At 38.0% G+C, this 12,174-nt stretch overlaps 1 protein-coding gene across 1 annotated transcript in view; it reads right to left on the reverse strand.

The window, feature by feature from the left end:
• Positions 1–12,174, reverse strand: part of FHIT (fragile histidine triad diadenosine triphosphatase) — a 1,648,795-nt gene that overhangs the window by 1,198,674 nt on the left and 437,947 nt on the right.

Below are 12,174 nucleotides of genomic sequence, written 5' to 3' on the forward strand. Positions count from 1 at the left end.
AATGTTCTTCATCGTCAATTCTGTTGTAGTGTTTGTAAAAACAAACTCCTGTCCTGTCAGGAAAGCTTTCAAAGCTGCATCTCCTAAGAACAGTATGCCAGCTTATTAGTAAATTTAATACACTGCATTGAAAAGGATAAAGTCATCAGCATGAAATAAAGAGGTTAAGAAATAAAATATCTCACTCTGAGAAATTTAAAGCATACTGTATTAGTAACTAGGACAACTCCGAAGTCCCAGCAATCTGCCGTACAGATGCAGCCTTAGAAGGAAAGACTTCCATCTTCCCTGAATCTTCAAAACAAATACAAAATCAATGCAAATACTCTCTGTGTATCTCTCCTATGCATTACTATCCTCTAGATTGGTTCTCTAGAAGCAGCCTGGCTTGCCAGATCTCCAGCCACTCTGGACTAGAAATCAGGAGACCTAGGTGCTGTCAACAACTACCCAACAACTTGGTCTCTAATTTAAATTTTTTGGGGGGGCATATTTTTAATGGATAAACATTGTCTCTAGGGTCCAGTACAAATTGCTTGGTTAGAAATTTAAAGCTCCAACATGACATAACAGGAAAATAATATATGTTGGAGAAGATGTGGGAAAATTGGAACACTAAATGCATTGTTGGTGAAGTTGTGAACTGATCCAGCCATTCTGGAGAGTAATTTGGAATTATGCCCAGACAGCAATCAAACTGTGCGTACCCCTTTGACCCAGCAATACCACTTCTAGGGCTGTATCCCAAAGAGATCATAAAAAAAGGGAAAAGGACCCACGTGTAAAAAAATATTTGTAGCAGCTCTTTTTGTGGTAGCAAAGAATTAGAAACTGAGGGGATGCCCATCCGTTGGGGAATGGCTGAACAAGTTGTGGTAGATGGATGCAATGGGATGCTACTGTTCTGCAGGAAATGGTGAACAGGCAGATTTCTGAACTGATGCTGAGTGAAATGAGCAGAACCAGGAGAACACTGGACACAGTAACAGCAGCACTGTGCAGTGATTAACTCTGACAGACTTAGCTCTTCCCAGCCACACAGTCATCCAAGACGATTTCCAAAGATTCGTGATGGAAAATGCTAACCATGTCCAGAGAAAGAGCCATGGAGTCTGAACGCAGATCGAAGCATGCTCTTTTCTCCTTTTTTGGTTTGTTTTTTTTTTCTTGTGGCTTTTCCCTTTTGTTCTGATTCTTCTTTCACAACATGACTAATATGGAAATATGCTTAATAGGATCATACACATATAGCCTATATCAGATTTCATGCCATCTTGGGAAAGGAGGATGGAAAAGCTTAGAACTCAAAATCTTATAAAAGCAAATGCTGAAAATTAAAAACAAATTCACAAAATAAAATTTAAACAAGAAATGTAAATCCCTTCACAATCTGGCTCTGGCCTACCTTTCTAGGCTTCCTAAACATTATTACGGAGTTCCTAGAGTTCACAGCTCAGCAATGAAACTGGTCTACCTACTATTCTTCACACATGGCAATGCACTGCCCCTCCCTGACCTTTGCACAGGCTGTTTCTGTGAGAGGGCCTGAAATGCACTCTATCCTCACCTTTGCTTCTGAGACTCTAGAATTCCCTTCAAAGTTCAGCTCAAGCGCCACCTCTTTCACGAGGCTTCCCTTGATTCTCACAGTGGCCACTTAATTACTTATTATAATTATTATATACTTATCATAATAATTAATTATTAACAATAACTATAAGGCACTTAGCTCAGTGCCTGGTGCATAGCAAACACCATATAAATGTTAGCTATTATTATCAGCTCTACATTTCATATATTTTTATGTGGGTACAGGGTGTTTTGCCATCATAGAATGCAAGCTTCTCAAGGGCTAGGATTGTTTCTTTTTTGCTTTGGTATTTCAAATACCTAGCATAGCCTCCAGCACATACTAGGTGCCAAATAAATGCTTGTGGACTAACTGAGTGTTTGATTCCTCACCTATAAAATGAAGGGAATGGTGTGGGGAAGATGCATGCTGGATTGGGATTCAGAAGACTTGGGCCTGAAACCCAGCATTAACTATCTATGTGACTTCTGACATGTCATTTACATTCTCTGGGCCTCAGTTTTCTTTCGATATAAAAGGAAAAAGGGAACTATCTCTTCCATCTCTGGATCATGCAGTATAAAAATCCACATGCTTACCCAATCTTTTTTTTTTTACCTAACTTTTAAATGATCCTTTACTTCAAATATTCTATTTAGGGTCCAAGAAATATGGTTTCAGGGTCAGGACACACCAATATGCCCTAGGTGCCACCTCTGCTCCCCATATCCACGGGAGATCTTGTCCTGAGAAGAGAGAAAAGAGTTTGCATGGGAAGACTTCAGTTTTAGATTTTAAAGAGAAGAGGAAAAAACACCCTAAATAGGGGTAGGGTAGGGAGAGTGGCCAAAAAATGAGGGGAATTAGGGGGCCATTAAACAAGAGGCCAGGGTCCTAGTCACAGTTTACTAATCAGCTACCAGTATGTGATTTTTAACTGTCTCTTCACCTCTCTAGGCCTCAGTTTTCCCCCATTTGTACATAACAATTAATGATAATAATAAAAACAATGGAGGAAAAGGTAGAGGAGGAAGAGGAGCTGGCCTTAGTGTGGTACACTAAGCTTTGCAAAAGTATATTATGTATATTATCTCATTTGAGCCTTGCAAAAACCCATGTCACAAAGTACTACAGATATTAGTAGCCCATTGGTACAGATGAGGAAGCTGATGCCCCAAAGAGATGAAGTGACATCCGTGGTGACGCAGCTAGTAGCTTCTTCAGAATCCAAAGGCAGTCCTTTATCCACTACACCACAATAAAGGAGCTAGGCCGGACACCCCCTAATTTCCTTTTGGCGTCAACAAGGAATCCCAGCCTAGGTCCTTTCAACATTCACCTTAAGGGCCACCTCTCATAGGTCTTACCATGTTGCCTTTTCTACTACAGCGCCTCCCTATCCTTTCTAAGATTAAATATAAAATCTTCAGTTTAGTGTTCAAAGCCCTTCATAACCAGCCCCTACATTCCACAATCTTTCCAGTCTTCTTATGCCTTACAGGGCCTCCCATAATCTTCAATCAGACAACACTGCTCTCTTTACTGTTCTTTGAACAAGGCTCTCTTCTCCCTAGTGGGCATTTTTCCCTGGCTCTCCCCCATGCCTGGAATACTCTCTCACCTCACAATTTCCCTGGGTTCCTTCAAGTCCCAGCTAAAATCTTACCTTCTGCAGGAAGCCTCTTTATCTCTCTCAATGCTAGCACCTTGCCATTGTTAATAAGTTATTTCCATTTTGTCTTTGACTACTTTTTGCCTTTCTTTGTATCCCCAACACTTAGCCCAGGGCCGGGCACAAAGCAGATGCTTAATAAATGCATACTGACCAATGGACTGACTAGAAGCCTTTGCTAATCTCTCTAGTTTTTAGTGCTTTCCCCCAGGTTCTTGAAATCACTTTTATGAACTCCTCTGGGCTCACTTTCCCAATGCCCAGTAACATCTCTAGAGAGTAAGGCTCCCAGTAAGGAGCTGAATACTTCTTCCCACAGGGTTATATTATTGGATAAACCCAAAGCTGTAAGGTTCCCACCATTATCATTTATGAGCCCCTATTCAGTGTGCTACCTCCAATTTGGATGAATGAGTTTAAATTAGCTTCTACAAGGAGATATTTACTGAGAAATATAGCAGAACAATGGTTGCAAAACTGTCCCCTAAACCACAGACCTCTCTCCTCTATGCATACATTTGGTCTCTGGGGAAAATGAGTTCAAACATTCAGTATAAAGACACACAAGGAGAGAATACATTGGGTACCTATCCCTGGGAGTCTTTTTTGTCCCAAGAATTTACTGTGTAAATATTTTTCCTTTATTTATCTATGTCATTTTTCCCAACCAGAAGAATATAGATTGCTTCATTTTTGTTTTTGTATTCCCAGGACCTGGCACGCTGGCTTAATCAATGCTTATTGACCGACTGATGGGTAAATAGTGTGTATTTGTTTACCAATATGCACGTTGTTTCCACCAAGTAGCATGTAAGCCCCTTGAGGGCAGGGGTTGTTTCATCTTTTCCCATTGTTTCTCCAGGGCCCAGCCTGCAAATATTTATTGGAGTGGATGGAATTATTAAAAAGACATGGATAGTTCTTTAGCTTGATTATATTTGCTCTTTCTAGTAATCAGATTATCTATGTAGAAAGTGTAAGAAAATAAATTCTTCAATTAGCATTAATTTGGTAAAAGCATTGATTTTCAAGCATCAGAACTCTGAGCTGTTACATTACTGGAGATCAGCAAATGAAAAAGGACAATGAAGTGAGGGTCATGACTATGTCAAGCATTGTATTAGAGTAAATGACGGGTGTTATCTGACTCACAATAACAAATGTCTGTATGTACAGTAATTGTTAATTAACACGTTGGTTGTCAGCAGACACCTCCAAACACTATAGCATTCTTACACAGTCATTGGTTGTTTTGTGAACATTTGGGTGGTAGGGGACATTTTCTCAGGGAAGATGCTTCCGCTCCATTCACATTCATTCAGCTCTTTCTAGGGGAAGTTGAAAGCTGCAGTGATAATCCCTTAAGGATGACTTGGAAGAGCATAAAAGGTACAGTGTATAAGCAACTGGATGAGGGAGTCTTTTATACCACAAATCAGTGAATGGGCTGTCAAATGAAGAGCAAGGAAAGAAAGCCAGAGAGACAGACCTTTTGATAAGGTGTGGGGAGAACACACGAGCCCACCAGCCCACTGAACTCATCATGTTCACTCTTAATGTCACAGAAACTTCACCTTGTTAGATGATGCCAGCCAGCCCCTCAAAAATCACCTTTGTTTCCAAAAGGGGCAATGAGATTTTGGTAGGAAACCAGTTTTGTGCTGAGTGCCAGCTCGTACAGCTGGCAACGAACAGGCCATGCCTTCTTCCGAGTGGGTTAGCAAAACCCAAATTAGCATGCTCCATTTTTAAAACTTGCTTTTATTTAAAGACTAATTCATGACAAACAGTGGCTCAGCACTGAGGCCCAGCTCCCCAGGGGTTGGCACCCCACCAAACACATGCAACTAACTGCCACCCTTGGATGGCTCACCACTCACCAGCTCCATTTTGATTCATCATAGATTATCTGAAAGTATAACCCCGGAAAGTAGTTAAGGCAAAAGAGCTTCTTTCATAACTTGCTCCTAGGCTAAGCAAGGCAGCAGAGCTCCTGAAAAAGACTCTTGTTTCTCTGCTTGAACAACTTATAACTGCAGATGGCTACAAGCATGGCTGACTCTGGGTAAGGTGGTGAAGGGCACCTTCTCTCCGGCGAGTCTTTGAGGCAGGGAGTTCTGTGGCGTCTCTTTATTAAAAGAAAACCCCAAAGTGAAACGATCAAAAAATCCTTCGTATTTGAACAGCCTCCGAATATACAGAACTTGTTTTTGGAAATGGCCCTATTTCCCCAAATGCCAGAGCCTCATTATAGCTCTGGCCTTGACATTCATACTGCAGGACCCACTTAGAGATGAAACTACCTAATAATAAGATCTTTTGGATACTTGAGTCACTAAATCCTCTTGGGTGTTTCACACAGAATTCATCTCTAGGATGACTGGCCATCTCAGTACGTTGACAGTGCACCTGAGGGAAGGGGGAATGGAACAGTCTTCAAAGAATCCCTATGATGATTTTGACCCAAATGTAGCTCTGCTAACTGGATCACCAGCTTAAGTTTTGAATTTGGACCCTAACTAACATATATGTATATGTGAAGGATCTGTGACTTTTGTCTCTGTGGGGAATTTCTGGCATGGAAACTCAATCCACTGAGCAAACTGCGTTCTAACTGTATATAACTTAGTAGTACGTCTTAGGGCACAGAGATAAAATGACTTGCTCTATACTGATGCCCCTTCCCCTTCAGTTCTTTGATCTTGGGGTTATGAGTGATAAGAAAGCCTACACTGATGATTTTATGGAGTCAGGGAAGTATTAATGCAGACATGGTCACCAATGGCCTCTTTTGACTCTGCAAACCTCCCATTCCCTCCAATAAGTCATTATCCAACTAATGTTGGAAAGGACAATACTGATTATATGGAAATGGAATAACTATGACTTGGCTATTTTTTAAGAGTACAGGTGCTTTCAAATTCACATTTTTCTGGTGACCTCTTTTGACTTTACTCTCAGAATATATTGAGTTTTGCATGACAGTAGAGTTGATAATAATAATAATGATAAATAAATATACTGTTTTATCTTCTACAAACCACTACATTGAGATCATTTTATCTGAGTCTTGCATCCATCCCTAGAGGTAGGTACTGAATATTATCTTCATTTCACTGATGAGAAAACTGAGAACCAAAGAAGTTGATCTTTCCCAGGATCACCCAAGTGAGAAGTATCAGAAGTGAGTTTGAAATTCAATTGACTCCTAGTCCAAGCCTTTATGTACTCTACCACATGCCCTCTTTTGCATACTGCCATGTGGGAGAAAAAAAAAGAAAAAAATAAAATTTAATTTAAAGAATATTTGGTGAGATTCATGAGACTGATATAGACACAGTTGATATTGGGTCCCTTCAAGAGAATCCCTTGGATTATCTCTCTCTAAATGGCTCTGAACATGCTGTTATTGGCACAGCCTGACTTGGCTCCAAACAGTCTTGCATGTATCATCATCTTTTTGCCTCTCTAGGAAGGAGAAGCCATATGCTAATGACTCAGCCTTGTCTTGAGAAAGTGGGCTATTGAATAAGTTACTTGGAAAGAAGATCTCTTTCCACAGGATACTTATCCTTACATTAGAGCAGTCTCAGTGAAACCGTATAAGGTCATGCAATGGCAAAACCCAAGATTTTAATACTCCAAGCCTCTGAAATTTTGTGAGGATAGGCATTTCCTTTACCAGTATGGATCATGACCCTTCTATAAATTATTAGACAATCCTTCATAATTTCTGTGGCCAAGGTATTTATCACCCTGCAGAAAATCTGGTAATGAAACTCAGGGGGATGAGTCAGGCTAGACTGTGGATGACAGACACCGAGTCCATCACCAGGCCCATAGTTGGAATTTATTCAGCTTGGGAATACTCCCTTCTAGCTCTGATTTAATGCTCCTAGGATCCTAAGACCTAACCAAGTTTGTGTTCTGCTGCTCTTGTTCTTTAAAAATGGAAGGGTTCACAATGAAGTGGTATAAGAGGAGGGCATTAGGGGAAGAGGAGTCAAATTTAAACTTGTTACAAAATGAAAAAAAAACTTGTTGAAGAGATGAACCCAAAATAGTAACATCAACAATAAGATTTCCTGGGCCTCAGTTTGGTAATGTGTAAAATCAGGGAGTTTGACCAAATGGCCTTCATAAGTCAATGATCCTCTAGGGTTTAAAAAAAAATTATATGTGTGTATATACACATATGTTACATCTTATAGTTTAAACAATTTACGTTTTTACAATTACAAATTTTTTATAATTTTAAAGTTTTGAGTTCACGTTTACATGAATTTATATGTTAAAATAATTTTATATGTTATACATTAAGTGACATGTTCACGTTAAATTACATGTTAAAACAAATTTTTACATTTGTTAAAGTTTTGGGTTTCAAATTCTATCCTTCCCTCCCTCTTTCACCTCCCCCCTCCCTGAGACAGTAAGCAATCAGATATAGGTTATACATGTGCAATTATGTAAAACATTTCCACATCAATCATTTTGTACAAAAAGACTTAAACAAAAGAAAAAGAAAGTAAAAAATGGCATGCTTCTGTCTGAATTCAGACAACATCAGTTCTTTCTCTGGAGGTGGGTAGTATGCTTCATCATTAGTCCTTTGGGATTGTCTTGGATCATTGTGTTGCCGAGAATAGCTAAATCATTCACAGTTCTTGATTGAACAATATTACTATTACTGTATACAACTTTCTCCTGGTTCCATTCATTTTACTCTGCATTAGTTCATGTAAGTCTTCCCAGGTTTTTCTGAAATCATCCTACTTGTCATTTCTTACAGGACAATAATATCCCATTAAAATCATATACCACAGCTCAGTTAGCCATTCCCTAATTGACGGGCATCCCTTTGATTTCCAATTCTTAGCCAACACAGAAAGAGCTGCAATGAATATTTTTGTATAAATCAGTCCTTTTCTCTTTTTTCGATGTCTTTAGGATACAGACCTAGCAAGGGTATTGCTGGATCAAAGGGTATGCACAGTTTTATAACCTTTTGGGCATAGTCCCTTTCATTTTACAGATGAAATTAAGAGAAATTAAGTGACTTGTCTAGGGTCATATATTTAGTAAATAAATACTATAAGTAAATAAGAAAAATAAGTAAAAAAAAAGAAAACCAAATTACTAGTATCAAAAATGAAAAGGGTGAATCCACCACCAATGAAGAAGAAATTAAAACAATCATTAGGAGCTATTTTGCCCGACTGTATGCCAATAAATCTTTTGATTTAAAGTGAAATGGATAAATATTTACAAAAAATATAAATTGCCCAGATTAACAGAACAGAAAATAAAACACTTAAATAATTCCATTTCAGAAAATAAATTGAACAAGCCAGATGGATTTACAAGTAAATTCTATCAAACATTTAAAGAACAATTGATTCTAATATTATATAAACTATTTGTGAAAACAGGCAAAGAAGGAGCCCAACCACATATTTTTTATGATTCAAATATGGTGCTGAGACCTAAGCCAGGCAGAGCTACAACAGAGAAAGAAAATTATAGACCAATTTCCCTAATGAATACAGATGCAAAAATTTTAACAAAATATTAGCAAAGGGACTACAGCAATTTATCACAAGGATAATGCACTATGATCAGGTAGGATTTATACCAGGAATGCAGGGCTGGTTCAATATTAGGAAAAACTATCAGCATAATTGACCATATCAACAACAAAACTAACAGAAACCACATGATCATCTCAATAGATTCAGAGAAAGCTTTTGACAAAATACAGCACCCATTCCTATTAAAAACACTAGAAAGCATAGGTATAAATGGAGTCTTCCTTAAAATGATAAATAACATCTATCTAACACAATCAGCAAACATTATATGTAATGGGGATAAGCTAGAAGCATTGCCAATAAGATTGGGGGGAAAACAAGAATGTCTATTATCACCACTGTTCAATATTATTCTGGAAACATTAGCTTTAAGAATAAGAGAAGAAAAAGAAATTGAAGGCATTAGAATAGGCAAAGAAGAAACAAATCTTTCACTCTTTGCAGATGATATGATAGTATACTTAGAGAATCCTAGAGAATCAAGTAAAAAACTACTTGAAATAATAAAAAACTTTAGCAAAGTTGCAGGCTATAAAATAAACCCCACATAAATCATCGGCATTTCTATATATTACTAACAAAGCCCAACAGCAAGAGATAGAGAAAATTCGTTTAAAGTTACTTTAGACAATATAAAATATTTGGGAGTCTACCTGCCAAGACAAACTCAAGAACTCTAACAATAACAAAACACTTTTCACACAAATAAAGTCAGATCTAAATCATCATAAAAAAATATCAGTTGCTCATGAGTAGGCCGAGCTAATATAATAAAAATAACAATTCTACCTAAATTAATTTACTTATTCAGTGTCATACCAATCAAACTAACAAAACTTATTTTATAGAGCTAGAAAAAATAATAACAAAATTCATCTGGAAGAACAAAAGGTCCAGAATAACAAGGGAAATAATGAAAAGAAATGCAAAGGAAGGTAACCTAGCTGTACTGGATCTTAAATTCTATTATAAAGCAACAATCATCAAAACTACTTGGTACTGGCTAAGAAATAGAGCGGTGGATCAGTGGAATAGGTTAAATATGCAAGACACAGTAGTCAATGACTCTAATAATCTACTGTTTGATAAACCCAAAAGACTTCAGCTTCTGAGATAAGAACACATTATTAAAAAAAAAAACTGCTGGGAAAGTTGGAAAACTGTATGGAAGAAACTAGGCATAGACCAACATCTTACACCATACACCAAGATAAAGTCAAAATGGATACACAATTTAGATATAAAAACTGATACTACAAGCAAATTAGGAGAGCCAGGGATAGTTTACCTGTAAGATTTATGGAGAATGGAAGAATTTATGACCAAACAAGACATAGAGAACACTAAGAAATGCAAAATGAATAATTTAATTACATTAAATTGAAAAATGTTTGCACAAATAAAGCTAATGCAATCAAGATTACAAGGGAAACAGAAAGCTGGAAAACTATTTTTACAATCAGTATCTCTGATAAAGACCTCATTTCTAAAATACATAGAGAACTGCCTCAAATTTATAAGAATACAAGTCACTCCCCAATTGATAAATTGTCAAAGGATATGAATAGGCAATTTTCAGATGAAGAAATTAAAGCTATCTATAGTCATATGAAAAAATGCTCTAAATCATTGTTGATTAGAGAAATGCAAATCAAAACAACTCTGATGTACCACATCACATGCATCAGATTGGCTAATATGACAAAACAGGAAAATGATAAATGTTGGAGACAATGTGGGAAAATTGGTGGAGTTGTGAACTGATCCAACTACTCTGGAGAACAATTTGGAACTACCCCCAAAGGGCTATGAAACTGTGCATACCCTTTGACCCAGCAATAGAACTTCTAGGGCAATATCTCAAAGACATCATACAAATGGGGAAAGGACCCACATGTAAAAAAATATTTTAGTAGCTCTTTTTTGATGGCCAAGAATTGGAAATTGAGTGGATGCCCATCAACTGGGGAATGGCTGAACAAGTTGTGGTATATGAATACAATAGAATATTATTGTTCCATAAGAAATGATGAACAGGTAGATTTCAGAAAAACCTGGAAAGACTTACAGGAACTGATGCTGTGCAAAGTGAGCAGAACCAGGAGTCATTGCACACAGTAACAGCCACAGTGTGCGATGACTTCGATAGGGTTAGCTCTTCTCAGCCATGCAAGGATCTAAGACAGCTCCAAAAGTCTCATAATGGAAAATGCTATCCACACCCAGAGAAAGAAGTATGGAGTCTGAATGCAGATCAAAGCATATAGTATTGGCTCTTTTTTTTTTCTTCTGTTTTGTTTGTTTCTTCTTTCTCATGGTTTCTCCCAATGGTTCTAATTCTTCTTTACAACATGACTAATGTGAAAATGTTTAATATGAATGTATATGTATAGCCTTATATCAGATTGCATGCCATCTTGGGGGGGGAAGGGAAAGAGGGGGAGAAAATTTAGAACTCAAAATCTTAGGGAAGTGAATGTTGAAAACTAAAAATAAATAACTAAATGAAATTTTTTAAAAAGACACAAATAATAAATAACAAATAAACAACAAAAAAATCCAATAAATGTTTGTTGACTGACTGACTCAGCTGGTAAATAGGATGAATATATTCCAGTTTCCTCCATTCCCCTAAGCTATATCTACTCTTCTCTGAAAAAGCTGATGTGTTAGCCCCAAATGTCATCACACAACAGCAGAAGGCTCTAGGATTCTTGCACACGATATCTCACACAAAAAAATTGAGTCCCTGCTTTCAGAGGTCCCCAAAGACCTCTTCCCAATGGTCACAATGGCCTGTGAATTTGGCTTCCAAACCATATTGCCATGGTATGGGAACAAGGAGAAGGATTACATGGGTAAAACAAAGGGGCCAGAGGAATAGATGACTACCCGTCATTCCACCCACTGGCTTACTGGATGTTCCCCAAACTTGTTATCTCATTTCCAACCTATGAGTCTTTGCAGAGAAATGCTCTCCTTTCTCATTTCCACCTCTTAGAATCCCTGGCCTCCTAGCAGAGTCAGCTCCTGGGTTCCCCATGGGAAATCTTTCCAGGTTCTCTTAATGTTGGTGCTCTCTCCCCTCTCCAGTGATGAAGTCCTATCCAGGTGACATGCTATACCTACCTCCCCATTATAGCATGTAAGGGCCTCAATGACAAGGGCTTTTAGGGGGTCTGTTTTGTCCTTGTAATCCTCACATCCAGCACCATCCCTAGGCACCAACGCTTGCTGGAGTGAACTGGATTGGACTGAGTTGAAATATCAGACTCAGGATCTGAATCCAGGCCTTTCCTAAATCAAAGTCCAGCACAATAATACAGAATGTCACAACTCTT

The sequence above is a fragment of the Phascolarctos cinereus genome, unplaced genomic scaffold (genome assembly GCF_003287225.1).
Source record: "Phascolarctos cinereus isolate Bilbo 61053 unplaced genomic scaffold, phaCin_HiC Scaffold_4;HRSCAF=312, whole genome shotgun sequence".
In the NCBI taxonomy this organism is placed as follows: domain Eukaryota; kingdom Metazoa; phylum Chordata; class Mammalia; order Diprotodontia; family Phascolarctidae; genus Phascolarctos; species Phascolarctos cinereus.